We start from the raw sequence: 10881 nt of genomic DNA on the forward strand, positions 1-10881 counted from the left end.
TCATACTTCAAATTCTAAAGTAACGATGATGATAATGACGATTATAAGGAAATAAACACCTTCACATTTCATAAATTAAAAAGCTACTAAACTATTTATGTAAACACCTTCTAATTAGTTTTAGGCTTATGAAGAAAAGAAAAAAAAAAGTGGTTGTGACGATAACATGATTTAAACTTGATGGTTTTGGAGTCACGGCATAGACACAATTTTGATTAAATGGTATCAAAATATGGCTTCGATTGGTGACTCGAGGGCACCCGAAGAGAAAAAAAATGATCAAGACCAAAATGACTTAAGGTGTTGCAAACCTGAAATCACTCATGGGAAATAGCGGCCTTGGTTGCTTCGGTAGGTGATAAAGGGACTATTATATTTCCGAGCGAGATTAATAGCGATCAAGATTCCTACGACCCTTGATATTTTGTTACAGTAATGCCCATTTATTTCCTTTGTTGTCATGTGCCTCTGCCTAGCTACCTATTTAAGTATATACTTACTTAATTGGTCCTTCGGTCGTATTTGGGCCCCTAATATTTGGATCCCCTGATCAGTGGAATAGGTTCAAGACATCCCGACTGTACTGATATGATGTGAGGCACTAAAGAAAGTTTATGAGTATCTGCCGACGAAGGGCATAACAAGTAGTTCAAGAGTCCTGATGTCTCTCATTCACAACGACAAGAACTACAACAAAATGCCCCCATTGTAGCATTCTCTGCCTCAATCTGAAGCAACAGTTGGCAAGCTATCAAATGAGGAAAAAGTATACTAGTTTGTTAGTAATCAGGAAACGCAAAATACATGTCGTGCACATGTTCCTTTTATAGGCAGTGATCCGATTATCCATAGGTATAGTCGCAGTATGCTTAGGATGGAGAAAGGTACATCAGTTCACCTACCATCCGATCACATGCTATCAACTAAAATCTTACTTTCTTTGTCCAATAATATAAAATGTTATTAACACCAATCAATTGATATATTGGTTGTAATAATATTTATACTATGGGACTGACGGAGTACTTTGGAAGTGCCCAACTATACTGGTTCACATGCACTTAAAAATGGAGTGCACTCGAGAGACTGTCATGTTAAGTCTTACTCCTCTGGTTCGTTAGTTGTACTCAGTTTTCCCCAGTCGCTTAACTTTTCCTCAGTTTTCCCCTCCCTTTAGTTTGAAACCCCTCGCAGACGCTCGGATGGGAGGGTTGCCGTCTGGTCAGAGGCCTTGACCGTTACCGGTGACGGCTAGGGAGTCGCGGTGCTTTTGAATTGACTATTGCTTTCGAATTGTGTTGACTGTTGACTGGAGAAGCTCACCCAAAGCTTTCCCCTCCGCCCGAGACTGGAGGAGCTCACACACCGCCCCTCCGCCGCCACGCCATCCTACCCACCTACCTTATGGCGCCGTCCGCCGCCGAGCCGCCCCCGCCCCCACCACCACCCCCGGGAGGCGGAGAGGGCTACGCCTCCACCAGATCTAGATCTACCCCTGTCGCGGTAGAGTTTGTATGTCCGTCTGGTGTGCTGCCTCTTCCCGTCAGCCGCGGAGAAGATTGAGAATCGGAGGGATCGAATGCATGGATTCCATCTGGGTAAGCATCGTCTGCCTATGTGAATTAACAATAGGCATTTTTTGAGCGTCAATCGTTGTTGCTCAACTAACTGCGTTGCTTTTCGAATAGGATTGATCCAGCGCTGGCTTTTCGGCTGGTGGTTAGGCTGGATTCTAGCTTTACGCGTGGTTCTAAACGCCATAAGAATGGGTTTTACTTCCCTGCGGTGGTTGCAACCACCATCTCGTTGAGGGATTTGAAAGCTAACATCTACAATAAGTACACCTGGAACTCTCGCGATGTATTTCATTTCGAATATTTCAACAGCACGGAGCGAAGATTTGTTCCACTAATTTCCGACGACGATTTGGGAATTCTTTTTTGCTTTGAATGCTTCTTGCCGTTTCGGTAAAATTCGTATCCATGTGGACAGGGGGCCAGGCATCATCTGGTGTTGGGGCATCATGAGGTGGTCGGGCATCATGTCTCTCTACCGCTGATGCCTCTGCTAATAGTGTGCATCGCGGCGCTCCTTGTAGGTCCACAGCAGCACCATCTGTCCCCAGTGCTAGTGCTAGCCAGATCGTTCCTGCGGTCGATGTGGAGGACGATGCAGAGATTGGGGATCAGTCTCCTCAAGATGATGAGGATGAGTTGATGTTTCCTGAATTGGTAGATCGATGCAGTAAGCAGGCAATGGAGGATCAATACATGGAAGATATTGCTTTTCGTGTCAGATTTGATGACACTGATGATGAAGAGAAAAATGAGAACAATGACAACCTCGTTTTAGCCGATTAATGATACGTCTCAAACGTATCTATAATTTCTTATGTTCCATGCTAGTTTTATGACAATACTCACATGTTTTATATACACTTTATATCATTTTGATGCATTTTCCGGCACTAACCTATTAACAAGATGCCGAAGCGCCGGCTTCATGTTTTCGCTGTTTTTGGTTTCAGAAATCCTACACAGGAAATATTCTCGAATTGGACGAAACAAAAGCCCACGGTCTTATTTTCCACGGAGCTTTCCAGAACACCGAAGAGGAGACGGAGAGGGGCTACGAGGCGGCCACACCATAGGGGCGCGGCCCCACCCCTGGCCGCGCCGCCATATGGGGTGGGCCCCTCGAGCATCCCCCGACTCTGCCCCTTCGCCTATATAATCCTTCCGTCGCGAAAACCCTAGTACCGAGAGCCACGATACGAGAAAACATACTGAGACGCCGCCGCCGTCAACCCTACCTCGGGGGGTTCTGAAGATCGCCTCCGGCACCCTGCCAGAGAGGGGAATCATCACCGGAGGGCTCTACATCACCATGCCCGTCTCCGGACTGATGCGTGAGTAGTTCATCCTGGGACTATGGGTCCATAGCAGTAGCTAGATGGTTGTCTTCTCCTCTTGTGCTATCATGTTTAGATCTTGTGAGCTGCCTATCATGATCAAGATCATCTATTTGTAATGCTACATGTTGTGTTTGTTGGGATCCGATGAATATGGAATACTATGTCAAGTTGATTATCGATCTATCATATATGTGTTGTTTATGATCTTGCATGCTCTCCGTTGCTAGTAGAGGCTCTGGCCAAGTTGATACTTGTGACTCCAAGAGGGAGTATTTATGCTAGATAGTGGGTTCATGCCTCCATTGAATATGGGACAGTGACAGAAAGTTTTAAGGTTGTGGATGTGCTGTTGCCACTAGGGATAAAACATCATTGCTTTGTCTAAGGATATTTGTATTGTTTACATTACGCACAGTACTTAATGCAATTGTCTGTTGTTTGCAACTTAATACTGGAAGGGGTGCGGATGCTAACCCGAAGGTGGAATTTTTAGGCATAGATGCATGCTGGATAGTGGTCTATGTTCTTTGTCGTAATGCCCTAAGTAAATCTCATAGTAGTCATCATGATATGTATGTGCATTGTTATGCCCTCTCTATTTTGTCAATTGCCCAACTGTAATTTGTTCACCCAACATGCTATTTATCTTATTGGAGAGATACAACTAGTGAACTGTGGACCCCGGTCCATTCTTTTACATCTGAAATACAACCTACTGCAATCATTGTTTTCTATTGTTCTTTGTAAACAAACATCATTCTCCACACCATACGTTTAATCCTTTGTTTACATCAAGCCGGTGAGATTGATAACCTCACTGTTAAGTTGGGGCAAAGTATTTTGATTGTGTTGTGCAGGTTCCACGTTGGCGCCGGAATCCCTGGTGTTGCGCCGCACTACACTCCTCCACCAACAACCTTCACGTGGCCTTCATCTCCTACTGGTTCGATAACCTTGGTTTCTTACTGAGGGAAAAACTTGCTGCTGTGCGCATCACACCTTCCTCTTGGGGTTCCCAACGGACGTGTGCATCACGCGCCATCAATTACGAAGGTGATGACTTGCCAACAATTGAGTGGAACAGGGAGGATCCTCAGCTTGCAGCAGGTGATACGTCTCCAATGTATCTATAATTTCTTATGTTCCATACTAGTTTTATGACAATACCTACATGTTTTATTTACACTTTATAATGTTTTTATGCATTTTCTGGGACTAACCTATTAACAAGATGCCACAGTGCCAGTTCCTGTTTTCTGCTGTTTTTGATTTCAGAAAAGTTGTTTTACAAATATTCTCGGAATCGGACGAAACAAAAGCCCACGGCCCTATTTTCCACAGAGTGTTCCAGAAGACCGAAGAGGAGTCGAGGAAGGCCAGCAGGGGGCCCTCCCCATATGGCGGCGCGGGGGGCCCCACTGCCGCGCCGTGACGTGGGGAGTTGATACGTCCAAAACGTATCTACTTTCCCGAACACTTTTGCTATTGTTTTGCCTCTAATTTGTGTATTTTGGATGCAACTAACACGGACTAACGCTGTTTTCGCGGAATCGTTCCGGTATCTCGCTTTTGTGCGAGAAATCCAACTTTCAGGAAAAACCTCGGGATTTTGACGAAAGGCCCTATTTTCCCGGAATGCGGGGGAGCCGGAAGGACAAATCAAGTGGAGGCCCGAGGGCCCCACACCATAAGGCGGCGCGGCCTAGGGGGGCCCGCGCGGCCCTATGGTGTGGCCCCTCGGCCGGCCTCCGACGCCCTCCTTCGGACTACTTATTCGCCTCGACCTAAAAACGCACGGGAGAAGTCGAAGTCGCCGGAAACCCTCCGGAACGCCGCCACATCGCGAAACTCCGTCTCGGGAGCCGAAGTCTCCGTTCGGCACTCCGCCGGGACGGGGAATTGGAGGAGATCATCGCCATCATCACCGCCAACGCCTCTCCATCGACCAGCCATGTTTCCCCCATCCATGTGTGAGTAATTCCCACGCTGTAGGCCGAAGGGGATGGTAGGGATTGGATGAGATTGGTCATGTAATAGCATAAGATTGTTAGGGCATAGTGCCTAGTGTCCGTAGATGGTACTTTTATGATATTGTTGCAACTTGTTATGCTTAATGCTTGTCACTAGGGCCCGAGTGCCATGATCTCAGATCTGAACATGTTATTGATTCATGAAGATATTCGTTGTTTATGATCTTACCTGCAAGTTGTATACACATGTCGTTGTCCGGAACCAATGGCCCCGAAGTGACGAAATCGGGACAACCGGAGGGGATGGTAGCGATGTGAGGATCACATGTGTTCACGGAGTGTTAATGCTTTGCTCCGGTACTCTATTAAAAGGAGTACCTTAATATCCGAGAGTTTCCCTTGAGGCCCGGCTGCCACCGGCCGGTAGGACAAAAGATGTTGTGCAAGTTTCTCATTGCGAGCACGTACGACTATAATTGGAACACATGCCTATTGATTGATTAGTACTTGGACACCGTTTTATTATTATCACGCAAATGCCCTGCTATGATTGTTACATGAGTTTCTCTCATCCATGCAACGCCCGTCATCCGTCCCCGTGCCTACGGTATTTTAATCCTGCTGTTTACTTTAATCACTACCGCTGTCTTTGTTACTCGTTGCTCGTTATTTTACTATCACGCTACTGCTATAAAACTGTTACTACTGATAAACTCTTGCGAGCAAGTCTGTTTCCAGGTGCAGCTGAATTGACAACTCCTCTGTTAAGGCTTTCAAGTATTCTTTGTCTCCCCTTGTGTCGAATCAATAAATTGGGTTTTACTACCTCGAAGACCGTTGCGATCCCCTATACTTGTGGGTCATCAAGACTATTTTCACAGCGCCGTTGCCGGGGAGCATAGCTTTATTTGGAAGTTCACTTGGATTGATATTGTTCGCTGCAAATTCTCCATCATGGGTAAAACTCGCGATACTAAGGTCGCCATATTACCATCCACTACAAGAAAAGGTACAACTCGAGTACCTCTGCTGCTCTTGATTCACCATCCGTGATTGATAAACTTGTTTCACCGCCACATGCTTCAAATGCTGGTACTTCGCTGAATCCGAAAACTCTCATAATACTGATAATATTTCGCTCGTGCTTGATGATAGTGGTTCATTGGGAACTTTTCTAGATGCTTCAATTGCTAGGTCTAGACAAATTGAAAATACTGAAACTCCCGATGCTACTACACCTGTTAATTCACCTGAACTTGAATACTCTAGTGATGATCTTGATGAAGATTATGTGGAACTTGATGATGATTTTATTGAAAAATGCAATGCTACTACCGATGCAAGAAAAATTAAAAAGTTGCTTGCGTAACATACTGTTAGATATAAAGCTGTCTCCCGATCCTAAATTTGCCACATCTCCTATAAACATTAGGGATAAAGATTATGATTTTTCTCTTGATCTATCTCATATAGCTATTGTTGAGAAAACACCCTTTTGTGGTACTGAAAAAGAAAGTGTTGTTGAACACATGACTGAGTTATCTACTTTGAGTAGCTTGTTTTCTGATGATGTTAAGAAGCGTACTTACTTTGTTGCTAAAATCTTTCCATTCTCATTAAAGGATGATGCTAAAACTTGGTATAATAGTTTGCCACCTAGTTCTATTAAAAGTCCAAAAGAATTGCTTGTTGTTTTCTTCCGGAAATACTTTCCTGCTAGTGCTCAACATGTCGCTTTGCGAGAGTTTATAATTTTGATCGGGGAGATGAAGAGAAATTGCCCGAGGCTTGGCGAGATTTTGCTCTCTTATTAGAGCTCGCTCGACCATGATTTAGAAAAGCATGATTTACTTGATATATTTTATAGTGGAGTAACCATTGAGTCTAGGGCATACCTGGATAGTTGTGCTGGTTGTGTTTTCAGAAAAGAACTCCGGACGACGCTCGAAGAATTATTGGCTAAAATAGGCCGGAATTATGATGATTGGACTACGCCCGAACCAACTCCAACGCCAATAGTGAAGAAGAGGGGTTTAATTAAATTGAATGATGAAGATATGAGGGAAGCCAAGAAGTCTCTCAAGGAGAAAGGTATTAAATCGAAGATGTGAAGAATCTACCTCCAATAGAAGATATATGTGAGATAATTCCCCCTTCATTCATGATTGAGGTAAATTCCCTTCAACGCTTTACTAGGGAAGATATTCCGTATTCAAAACCTCTGCGCAATGCTTAGATGAGTTTGATAATTATATTGTTAAGCAAGAAAATTTTAATATGAGAGTAGAGAATCGTCTAATGGAAAATTCTCAAGCTATTAGTGAATTGCATGATATTGTGGAGAGAACCTCCAATGATGTTAAGATGCTTGTTAAACATTTTCATATGGTTCAAACTCAAATTGATCAACTCACTAAAGTGCAAAATGACTTGTTGGGAAATAATGCTAAAGAAAAACATGCTTATGAAGTAACAACTAGAGGTGGTGTCTCTACCCAGGATCCTCTATATCCTCAAGGTCATCCCAAAAGAATTGAACAAGATTCTCAACAAACTAAAACTAGTTCTCCATCTAAGAAAAAGAAGAAGAAACATAAAAATGTTGTAGAATCCTCTGAACCTGCTAATGATCCTAATAGTATTTCTATTTCGATGCTGAAACCGAAAGTGGTAATGAACATGAGAAAGATAATGATAAGAATGATACTCCCGATAAAGAAGAGGTTGAAAAAGAACCCGAAAAGCATGCTAAAAATAAAAAGTATACTAAAGAAGATTTTATTGCTCGAGAAACATGGTAATGAAAGAGAACCTTGGGTGCAAAAGCAAATGCCTTTTCCTGCTAAGAAACTAAAATCAAAGGAAGAAGAACACTATAATAAATTTCGTGATTGGATGAAACCTTTATTCTTGCAAATCCCTTTGACTGATGCCATTAAATTGCCTCCTTATTCAAAGTATATGAAAGATATTGTTACTAACAAAAGGAAAATCCCCAATGAGGAAATTTCCACTATGCTTTCTAATTACTCTTTCAATGGCAAAGTTCCAAACAAGTTGGGCGACCCAGGTATACCTACTATTCCTTGTTCTATTAAGAATAATTATGTTAAAACTGCTCTATGTGACTTGGGCGCCGGTGTTAGTGTTATGCCTTTTTCTCTTTATAAGAGACTTTACTTAGATAAGTTGATACCTACTGATATATCTTTGCAAATGGCTGATAAATCTACTGCTATTCCTGTTGGTATATGTGAGGATGTTCCTGTTCAAGTTACTAATAACTCGCTTGATATTAACCGATTTTGTTGTGTTGGAAATGCCCGAAGACGATAATATGTCTATTATTCTTGGGAGACCTTTTCTTAACACCGCGAGGGCTGTTATTGATTGCAATAAAGGAAAGGTTACTTTCAATGTTGATGATAAGGAACACACTCGTCTATTTCCCCAAGAGGATTGAAAAAGCGTGCATGGAGTTAATACTATTTCTCATGTGAGAACTATCAAAGTGGGAACCATCGATTGTCCTATATATGAGCCTAAAGAAGAATATCAAACTCTTGTGATTGGATCTATATCAATACAATTCAAGGTAACATGATTGATTTGAGGTTTATTTCTTCATATGCTATGTAAAATTTATTTGGTGGCAAGACTTGATCAACCTTGTTAACAAATACCTTTTATATGCATAGAGGAGGTAAACAACATCTCTTTCTTCCTCCACTTGCTTTAGTTGCTGTAGAATTTTTAATTTGCAAAGTTTCTTAGTTGATTTGAGATTTCAAAAAATTTCCTGGCCAGTAATAATAAACTTCATACCCAGAAATGTGCATTTTTCAAAGTTTTCAAAAATTCATGAAAATTACACCGTTGGTCCTATTTTTCGACGAGGCACCTGGGAGCACCAGAGGATGACCCGTGGGGCACCACGTGGTGCCACACCACAGCCGGCGCGGCCAAGGAGGGGGCGCGCCACCCGTGGTGTGGGCCCTCCTTGCCCCACTACATCATCTCTTTCTCCCAAAGATCTTCTCTCTCCCGAAAAACTTGAACCAACTTTCTCTCACTCGCGTTTTTGCTCAAGAGCTCAGGATTTTTCGATCTCTTTGCTCAGCCCAGATTTCGTTTGAAATTTGGCACATTTGCTCTTCTGTATGTGACTCCTTCGATTATCCAAATAGAATTTTGTTTGGTTGAGTATATCTTGAATATTTTGCTGCTGTAGGTAACATGTTTAGTGAGCTTGCATGCTTGTTCTAAGTGGTAGAAACTAGTTTTGATGCATGATTAGTACTCTAGCAAGTTCCTATGGTAGTTTCCTCAATTATATGTCACCAAATCAAGTTTTATATTGTTTGTTGAAAATTTCAGAAAATGAAGAAGTTCAAATTTGGAGAATTGTTCAAGAAAGGAACAACCAGCACCGGGAGGCCTTCTAGGACCGCCACCCAAATTAGGCGGTCGTACAATGAGGACATCATCGCGCCTAGCTTCGCGCCCGAAGAGGACAATGGGGCTCCTAATGCCTCATCCTTCCCATGTTATGATTTTCTGATAAATGCAGGGATATTGGATGATTTCTTCACCCTTGTCAACAGGACGGGCTTAACCACCTACGTTGGAGATGAAAGGGAGCAATACTACATGCTCACCAAAAATTTTGTCGAGAGCTTCAAGTTCCAAAACACGGAATATAATCCGACAGTTGCATTCAAGATTTATGGTACTCCTGTTACTATGGAATTGGAAGAATTTTGCCGTGCATTGGATATTGCCCCTGTAGGTACAAGCAAGGAGGATCGATAACAACCCTGGGACTTGTTGAGCTCTATCGAGGGATCACCAATGATGATTGCACGCACCATTCAGCGGGGCAAGATAAGGAACATTCAACTCCCGCCATTAAATATTTTGCATATTACGTTGCCACTAGCATACTTGGTAGGAGAACACTAGCAATATTTCTAGTTACCATCTTGCTTTCTTGAATATTGCACTTACTGGACTGGACATCTTATCATCTTGGTTCTCTTATTGCTCGTCGCTTGTCTACCAAGGGGCCTATTTTTGGAGGAACTATTGCACTCGCGCATTTTAACACATTTAGAGCTTCCTATTGATCCTAATGATGTGCCATTAACCCCCTAGGAGGCTTGATATCATTGCTATGAAAAGCCATCAATTTGTTACCACCGAGTCTACTTTAGATAATATGGCCTATAGAATGTTGTTTGCCGACGGGGATGAGAAAGAAATCCCTCTTCCCCACTAGTGTTTGTTCGATATTGACAGCAACCATGGTCGCGCACTAAGGAGGAGGTGGATGAACATATGAAGATACAAGATTTCCATCAGCAGCATGACTCCGAGGACGCCGAGCCCTCCTACGACTACACCAGTCACGTATCCGGGTGCTTCTTCTAGCACATACCCGGAATATGATCCATCTTCTTCGTATCACGGAGATACTACCTCATGGTCTCGATGGGATTGAACTCCACTTAGGCCAAAAGCCTAAGCTTGGGGGGAGGTATACCAGCATCACTCATTCTTTGCATATTATGATTGCTGGATACTTGTATATACTTGTTTAGTTTGTTTGAGTGGTTTTCTAATGAGAGGAAGATGATATTTGGGGAAGTGCTGCCTGAAAACAGATTCTGGGCTGTTACCGTAAAAATTCGTGCGCACATCCAGAACAGTATTTTGCGAAGCCAATTTTTTTGCATGTTCCCCAGGTTGTTATCCAACTTTCATTAGTTGAACACTTTTTGAACTGAGCAACGTAAGATTTTTGTAAAAATCGATTTCTGTACTGCTGTCAGGTTTTGGCAGATTTCTGCCATCTCGCTTTTCTGTGTTTCTTTTAGTTTGCTATTTCTTGTTTTCACTTTGTTTCTTTCCTAAAACACAAAAAGACCAAAAATATTTCTTTTGTTTCTCTTCATCATTTGTTTATCTTGGTTTCTTGCAATTGTTTCACTTTATTTG

The sequence above is a fragment of the Lolium rigidum genome, chromosome 3, assembly GCF_022539505.1.
Source record: "Lolium rigidum isolate FL_2022 chromosome 3, APGP_CSIRO_Lrig_0.1, whole genome shotgun sequence".
Taxonomy (NCBI): Eukaryota; Viridiplantae; Streptophyta; class Magnoliopsida; order Poales; family Poaceae; genus Lolium; species Lolium rigidum.